Below are 9,163 nucleotides of genomic sequence, written 5' to 3' on the forward strand. Positions count from 1 at the left end.
CTGAACTCTGTCCACTGCCTTTGTCTTAGGCCTAACCTAAATCAGAACTTTCATCCTTTATGTTGAAAATCAATGACTTGTTTTTGCTTTAAAAATTAGTATTCCAATAAATTCAATTATTTCCATTGCTTCCTGTATCTTATGTTTAAAAAAAAAAAGTCTTCTCACAAATGCAAATTTACACATTTTTTTTTGTTTTGTTTAAATAAATGAAATCACTTGTTTTGTTTTTTTATCTACCCAGGGAACTCCCAGTGGTAACTTGTAGTCTTAGAGATTGATTCACTGACAGCTTAGGGATTTCCCATCATCTTTCAACAGACATTTGTCATTACCTCCACAACATCTTTCACCTCTATCCTCTTCTCTTCCTGTACATGATCAGTCTGTAGTTTTGTGCCTAGCCACTGCACTGTTGCAATAGCTTCTTTATAGGTATGTCTACCTCAAATCTTTCCCCAGTCCAAACTGTTATTGTTCTTACTGCTCCTTTATTCTCAAAGAAATGCCAAAGTGATTTTCCTAAAGACAGGAGTGTGATGATAGCATTCTCCTACTCTATGTGTCTAGCAACTCCCTATAATCTGCCTGTTCAAACACAAACATGTTTGAGTAACTTTTAAACCTCTTTACAATCTGGCCTCCATCTACTCCATTTAGAAGAAAAATAGAATTGTTCCATTTGGCAGAACCAAGAGTTTTAAGGAGATAAATTTAGACTTGATGTTAGGAAAACCTTTGAACAATTAGAGGGGCCCTAAAGTGGAATGGATTACCTGGAGATATTATAATCTGTCTTTAGAAGTCTTCCAGTAGAAGCTAAATAACCACTGTCAAGTCTATCAGAGTGAACATTCCTTTCCAATAAAGTTGGACTAGATAATCCCTTTAATCTCTCAAAATCTATGATTCTATAAGAAATTTCTCACCTTATTATCTTATTGCTCTCCTTTAAGCACTCAAATTGGACTTACTGTTGCTCACACAAGAAATTTCATTTCCCTTCTCTTTATCTTTCCATTGGTCACCTCCTATGATTAGAATGACTCTGTTCACCTCCTCCTTTTGAAATCCACTTCCCCCCCCCCAAGTTTTAGTTCCTGCATCTATAAAGATACCTTTTTTTTCTTTTTGTCTCATGAACTCCATTGTCATTCTAGTTTTAAAGCCCTTTTCAAAAAAAAATTTTTTAAAGCATTGCACACACACATGAATGCACACACACACTATTATAAAGGAAGTTAGTCATTCACAATATTTTATAAAATTCACAGTCAAAGTGAAATCTTTACCTTTTTCTGATTTTCACAGTTTCCTTTCCTACAAATCACCTTTATTTAGTTTATTTCTATTTTATTTTCTCTTTTTATATTTTTATATTCTACTCCCTCTCAGAGAATATAATCTCTGAACTCCAGGAGAGCAGGAATTGTTTCACCTTTGCCTCAGTATCCCCAGAACCTACCACATAGTAGGTACTCAATCAATTTACTGATTTATTGGTTATTTACTTTTAGGCTGGCTCCTTTAGTTACAACATCTGAGCTTGTCATTGGAAAAAGTTCAATAGCCAAAGATATAAGGATTCTTAATTTCACTTGAAGCAAAAACTTTTCCATGAAGAAATTTTTATAGAGAATTGTTGATAGACATTTAGATTAAATGTAATCTCATTATTCTTAAATGCCTCTGATTTCTTTTTTTTTGGGGGGGGGGAATGGGGAGGAAGGGGGCAATCTATTCTCTCTCCTGCTTTACTAGGGGCTTTTTGCCCATATGATTCTTCAAGAACAATACTTCCAGTGTCTTGGAGGCTGTCCAGTATCTAGTGCTGACTCAGAGGGTCCAGAGGGATAACCAACAGCCTCATAGGCATATTGCCACCTACTGGTGTTCAGGGCAAATAGCAAGGAAGGAAAAAGATAAAAGAGAAGGAAGATAGAAGCCACAAGGAAAGAATTAAAAATTGTCTCTAGACAGGAGGGGAACCATTACTAGTTTTGCCTCCTTGGCCCTGTCAGAGGAGACTGAACTTCCATAGTTGGTGGTCATTGATATTGTAAGCAATTTTTATTGTCGTTTAGTCATTTCGGTTGTTTCCGACTTTTGGTGACCCCATTTGGGGTTTTCTTGGCAGAGATACTGAAGTGATTTGCATTTCCTTCTCCAGCTCATTTTACAGATGAAGAAACTGAGGTAGAAAGGTTGAAGTGACTTGTCCAGGGTCACACACCTAGTGAGTATCTGAGACAGTCTTTCTGATCTCAAACTTGGTACTCTATCCAAGGTACCACCTAACCCAAGTCTTGACCCTATTCACTATACTAAGCTACCTCTCAAATTACTAGACTTTAAAATAATTGACATCTTACTCATCAACAATAAAAGTTATTAAGTACCTACTATGTGGAACAAACAAGGCTAGATCTATAACTTTGTGGAGCTTTGGCCAGCATGCCAAATTAGAACTGTATTCAGAGATGTTCCTTTTTATCCTTTTAAAGGTATGTTCAGAACTGTGATGAAAAGTGCATTTTGAAAAGTCTATATATCTTCGTGTGTGACCTGCATTTCTCCTGAGCTTATTATCTGCATGGAGGGCATCCTGGGTTGCCAGGAGACAGCAAATGATATCTTTTGAAAGCTAACGAGCTATAATTAACTGAAAACAAAATGCTGCCTACACATGGTTTTTGTGACCATGTTGTTGGAGATATGGATAAGGTGAAGCTTGAAATTAAGAAACTAAGAAATATGGCAGAATAGTCTATCTGTATTACCAATGAAGTAGAAGGTAATGGTGGCAGCCAGGACACAAGAAGTCCTCACTGAATCCCTTGCTTTATTTTTTTTTTGTCTCTCATGTCCCCATCACCTATCAGAGTCCAGCATATAGCAGATACTTAATAAATGTATATTGAATGAAATTTCCTGTGCTTCTGACAGTTTTCATTTTAAAACAAATTTTATTTTGGAAAGAAGGGAAACATACTTGGGTGTTTTCTAATTTTTCTTTTCCTCAGCATGAAAACATATATCTGTGTGTTTTTTTTCCTTCTTCATTATGCAGTTGTAGATCCAATTGATTGGACTTCATCTCATTCTTCTTAATATACTTATTCAATTAGAACATTTGTAAATAACAAGAAAAAATGATCATATGCACTTTATAAACAGCAGATTATTTTTAAAAAGTGTTTCAATCATTTAGATAACAACTTTCTGGCTTTTTTTTCTGTTAATACAGCTTCTCAGAAAAGATAAATAAGCTTCTTTCTGACTTGTTTTTATATAATAATTCCCACCTAAACAGTCACATTAATCTGTGAAGAGAAAAACCTGTAAGTAAATCCAAGTGTGCCAAATAATTCAAATTACTTTTCCCAGAGGCTGGGATAAGGATGCCAGAAATTAATTTTCAAAATCAAGAGAAAAGCCTTGACTACAGATTAACTGGAAGTGAGACTTAATCTTCTGAAAACAAAGATAAGAGTTTCTGGGAAATTTGTTCCTTTGTAGTATGTACATAGAAATTGCTTCTGAATCAACAAAGCTGAAATTGGTTGTGTTAAGTTTTAACCATGGCTAAACCTGAAATTGGGCTTCAATTCTCCAGCAAAAAGTTCTCTATAGATTACTTGAATTGGGTTACAAAGTTATTTCTTTGTTTAAAGCAGCTAGGTGCCATAAAGAATAGTGCATTATGGCTGGAATCAGGAAAAACTGAGTTCAGATGTGACCTCAAACACTTTTTAGCCTATGTAATTGTGGGTCTGTTTGCCTCAGTTTCCACAGCGATAAAATAAGGATAATAATAGCACGTACCTTCCAATGTTGTTGTAAGGATAAAATGAAATAACATTTGTAAAGAGCTTAGCACACTGCCTGGCATTCTATAAATGTTAGTTATTGTTATTATTTCTTGGAGTCTATGTTTGAGTTAGTAAATGATTTAACCAATGATTTACATAGAGAAAATGCTTCAGTAAAGTTTTTAAGCTACTCAATTAAGAGACATAGACCACTGATAAAAGGTCAATAAAAGAATCACAAAGATGTTAATGGGTTAGTTAAACTTATTTAGATAAGAGAAGGCTTCAGTAAAATACACCTTAATAATGTTCTGTACCAAAGCTATGACAAGGACAAGATGACTAGGGTTTCCTCTCAGATTACATATTTAAGGAGCATAGGATTTAGAGGGCAACCATAGTAACCACAATTCTTCAGCAGCATAGAAGCAACAAAACTTTAATAACATCTGGCATTTATTTAGCATTTATTATGTTCCAAGTACTGTGCTATGCCCTCTTTTTTTAAAAGTTATTATTTATTTATTACTTTTTAAATTTTTAATATTTTTAATTCTTTTTATATTTATAGTCATATTATATTTATTTTTATATATTTATATCATACCTATTCTTTTTAAATTTTGAGATCCAAATCCTTTCCCTCCTTCTCACCTCTCCCCTGTCTACTAAGAAGGCAAGCAATATAACATTAATCATACATGTGAAATCATTTATAATATATTTTAATATAGCCATATTTTAAAAAAAGAAAAATAAAGAAATTGAGAAAATCATATTTCAATTTGCCCTCAAAGTTAATCAGTTTTTTTCTACCTGGATGTGGATAGTATTTTTTTCATCATGAGTCCTTTGGATCATTGTTTTGATGAGAATAGCCAAGTCTTTCATAGGTTATCGTCATTACAACACTGTTCCTACCATGTACAATGATCTCCCAGTTGTTTCTTTTTTATTTCACTTTGCATCAGTTCATATAGGAATTGCCATGTTGTTTCTAAAACCACCCTGGACATTCCCCATAGCACAATAGTACTCTATCACAATCCTCTACCACATCTTCTTTAGCCATTCCCCAGTTGATGAGCATCTCCTCAATTTCCCATTCTTTGCTTCCACAAAAAAAGTTAGTATGAATGTTTTTGAATATATAAGTCCTTTGGGATACTTACCTATTAGTAGTATTGCTGAATCAACAGTGTTTCAGCCCTTCAGGCATTTATCCCAAATGATTCTCCAGCATAGTTGGATCAGTACACTACTCCACTAACAATTCCTTTGTGTACCTATTTTTCTTTCATCTCATCCAGCATTTGTCATTTTTGTTAAACGTGACGTGTAAATAATCTATAATGATTTAGAGCATTTGAATGTTATGCCTTTTAGAAATATTATCTTCTTTAATGCTCATAACAACCTGGAAAGTAAATGCTACTATTTTCCCTATTTGACAGATAAAGAAACTGAGGCAAACAGTGTAAAGTGACTTGTCTGGGACCTCACACAGCTATTAAGTATCTGAGGCTGGATTTGAAGTCGGGTCTTGCAGGTTCAAGCTCTTTCCACTGTGCCACCTAGCTGCCTAGCACTAACATTGTTTAACACCTGACAGAATAATTCATTAATATTCAAAGGTTTTAGACGGAAGTCTAAAATGAGTCTCACTTCACCTTTCTTCTCTACCCTTTTATTCTGCTTAGCAGTGACTTTGCAAAGGGGTTGCTTATGGCTTCCTAATCCCTTTGCTCAAGTGAGAGCAAGTTTTATGCTACTTTATTCCCATCCCACCTTTACTCCAACATCAGGCTGGATTGTAGGATTCCTAACTACATTTCTAGTCTTTAAGACTTAGAACCAAGAAGCCATAAGTTCAAATCCCACCATTCATTGGTATATCAGAGATTGGCCAATTAGTGAGATCTATAGTGAGACCTGTTTTTGGACCACTGGAGCTAAAAATTATTTTTATATTTTCAAATAAAATTTGATATTAAAAAATCTTTGGTATACATCTAATTTTATTATTTATTAAAGATGAAAGTAAATTTGCATACTAATGAGATGATTGTGCTTATGTATTTTTACATAAAGAATTAAATTTTGGAGGAATATTTGATAGTGCAGGACCTTGAGCCTTCAGAAACCTCTTACTGTTGCCTAGTTTTTCATGACCCCTACATTAATTATGTGACATGGGGTCACTACCCACAATTTAAGAAACTTTACACTATACCACTATCTCTATTAAGCAACTAACATAAATTTTAGCAGGTGGGAGATATCCTATTGTAATGTTCTGTTGTCTCCAGAGACTGCCGATCGCTCTCTGGGAGGAGATCTGCTGTCTCAACTCAATCTTTTGGCCAGATTCTTCTTCCTGTAGAGAGCCCCCAACTCTGACCTAGAGTAGAGACTCTCCCCTTGCTCAATGTTGCTTCTTTTATCCTCCCAGAGAATGGGCATGGAATAACTCAGGGGCTTCTGGGAAAAAATACTTCAACCAATGAACTTGCTCCTCTTAAACATTAAGCTCCTCCCCAGAAGTTCGAAAAGGGTAAAACTCCCCTTAAAGGCCAGAACTAGAGAATTGTTAAGTACCGACTTAGCACTTAGTAAGAACCTAATATCTCATTATCTCATTAGCACTTAGCAAGAACCTAACATCCTATATCCTGTCAGAACATACAGGATGTGTTTCTAAGATCAAAAAAGCAGGGCAATTCTTGTTACTGGAAAGGTGTAGCTATTGCCCACAATCTTGCTGAGGGCACCAGCCTCTCTTCCCAGTCAAGGCTATCCCATCTTCATAAACATGATTCCATTCTTGACTCCATGTCTACTCATCCTAAACTGGTCCCTATCAGTAGATAAACTGGCTGTGCTCATAGCAGAGAGAAACTTTTTATGCTGCCAAATTTTTCACAACTCCCACTTTCAGTTCTTCAGGTCTTTCTGTATAGAAAGGTGTAAACTATAGTCTAAACTTCCCCCTCTGTTTCTGAATGCTCTATGTCCTGAAATATCAAATATACCACCAAAATTTAATTTTTATGTAAAAAATAAACAAGCACATCCATCTCATTAGTATGCAAATTTTCTTTCATCTTTAATAAAAGGTAAAATTATTTTACTCTAAATGATATTTATATATTCTGTATATCTTTACCTGAATGTGTTGAACATCGTTTCCACCAGTAATATGTAAGATCCCTGAAGACAGAAACCATTTCATTTGGTCTTTGTAACCTCAGTGCTTAGAAATGTGTTTGATGCATTTTATGTATGTACAATTGAAGTTTTTCCATATTTCCCTGTATTTTTCATATTTATCATTGTTACAGTACCATCATTATTACATTATTATATTACATTAATATGCCATAATTTATTCAGCAGTTTTCTAGTTATCATATGTATAGAATCACAGACTGTCAGCTGAAAAGAACTTCAACGGCTCTCCTGTCCAATCTCTATATGACCCATCAAGGGATAATCTTGTCTTTCCCGGAAGACCTCTAATGAGGGGGAACCCACTATTTCCAGGGAAAACACATTCCATCTTTTTAATATATCTAACTGGTAGAAATTTTTTTTCTTTACATTGCCTCAGTTTATAACTCTTTACAACTTTCCCTCATTACTCCTAGTTCCAATCTCTGAATTCGAGGAAAATAAGTTTCATTCTTCTTCCCTTTGGAAACTCTCAAAGCACTTGAAGACTGTGACCAGCTTGCCCAATCAATATGCTGTAACAGACTATACTTTGGCCTCCTTGTCCCTCCTCTTTGTCCCCTGTAGCTAGAGCTGGAATCCTTGCTCTATTTATAAAGGTGATGAAAATTTCCAAGAACTAAGTCCAGTTTCATGTGATATGGGATAGGTGAAAAAAGATGATCCCAACACCTTCTTGATAGAAGTTTCTTGAACTAAAACACATCCACAAACAATTCCAATTATATTTATAATTTTTTTCAACAATATCATATCATCAGTGGTAAAGTAAAGTATTCTGGCTAAATTATGGGTAGTAATTTTGCAACTGCTCTGACATATACATTATTTGAATATGCCAAGGAGAATAAAGAACAATTCAAGGACAATCATCATCCTGTTAACATTTCACATCATAAACAATATTGTTTCAGTTGAAACTTCTAAGATGACTCCATCAGGTGAGAAAAATTTTAAAAAACATCAACTTTCCAAAACCCAGAAATGGGCAGATGAGATGGCTCACAAAAGTGAACTCAATAAGGTTGGAAGTAGGTCAATGTGGTTAAGCTTTTAAGCAAAATTGGCTCTCAGGATGATGAATAATGAAAGAAACTTGATACAAAACATTAAGTTTTAATACAGAAAAATCAAGTTAATGTGTTTTTTTCAGTATTCTTTTCTATTGAAATGGCATTTTGCAAAATATGCATGTTTCCTAAGTAATTAGATCACAAGTTCAAGCAGACGTTTCTGGTTTTTCATTATTCTTACAAATTTACTTTAAAGGAAAGTAAAACATTTCATAAGCAATGTCTAGTATCCTTTCAGGAATCTGTTAATCTTTATAAATGATCAAATACCATGCAGAGAAAATATATGTAAATATATGCAGTGCCAATATTTAGGCTTATTCTAGAGTATGATTTTTTAAGAGAATGTAAAGTCAATTAGAATAAAGTTGCTTATCAAGAATAGTCTTTAAAGCATAGGAAAGTTTTAAAATACACAGAAGATAGTTCAGAAAGGAGCCCAGAAAAGTAGGACAGCTTTGAAATCGATGTGTGAAATTTTTTATATACATTTTTTAAAAAAAGAGATATGGAAAGAAGATTCACAATTTCATATAGAATCTTCTTTTTCTTTTCTGCTCCACAAATAGAAATATTCATTTTTACTGTTTAAATTCAGATCAAAAATTATTTTTAAATATAGAATAATTATAAATGAATGTAATTAAAGTAGCTTTGGCAACAAATGGATTCCTAATGGTAATTATATTCATTCAAATTATGATGGTTTTTCTGTTCTTCGTCATTGCTCTTAATGTTACTTTATGACTTTGATAGAGTAAAGATAAAGGTTTAGATTTATTTTTTGCATTTTCAAATCACTAATGGAAAATTCTTGACATAATTGTATTCATTATTTTATTAAGATAATTTATAAAAATTTATAAAACTATTATTCATTGCCATAGAAATCTAAAGAAATCATGTGTCATTCTGGAAAGAAGGAAAATGTTAAGAAATCTCAAGAAGATTCTTCTTTCATAATCTAAGGAACTCAAGAAATTTAAAAGAGGAAATGGAAGAGATGCTTGTAGAACTACAAATCAGAGGAAATTTCATCATCTAGGC

General features: G+C 33.8%; 1 pseudogene; it reads left to right on the top strand.

Annotated features, from left to right (window-relative positions):
- The window catches only part of LOC141543859 (RWD domain-containing protein 4-like), a 39,541-nt pseudogene extending 31,412 nt beyond the window's left edge, over positions 1 to 8,129 (top strand).
- Positions 8,130 to 9,163: the final 1,034 nt, after the last annotated feature.

The sequence above is a fragment of the Sminthopsis crassicaudata genome, chromosome 5 (genome assembly GCF_048593235.1).
Source record: "Sminthopsis crassicaudata isolate SCR6 chromosome 5, ASM4859323v1, whole genome shotgun sequence".
Taxonomy (NCBI): Eukaryota; Metazoa; Chordata; class Mammalia; order Dasyuromorphia; family Dasyuridae; genus Sminthopsis; species Sminthopsis crassicaudata.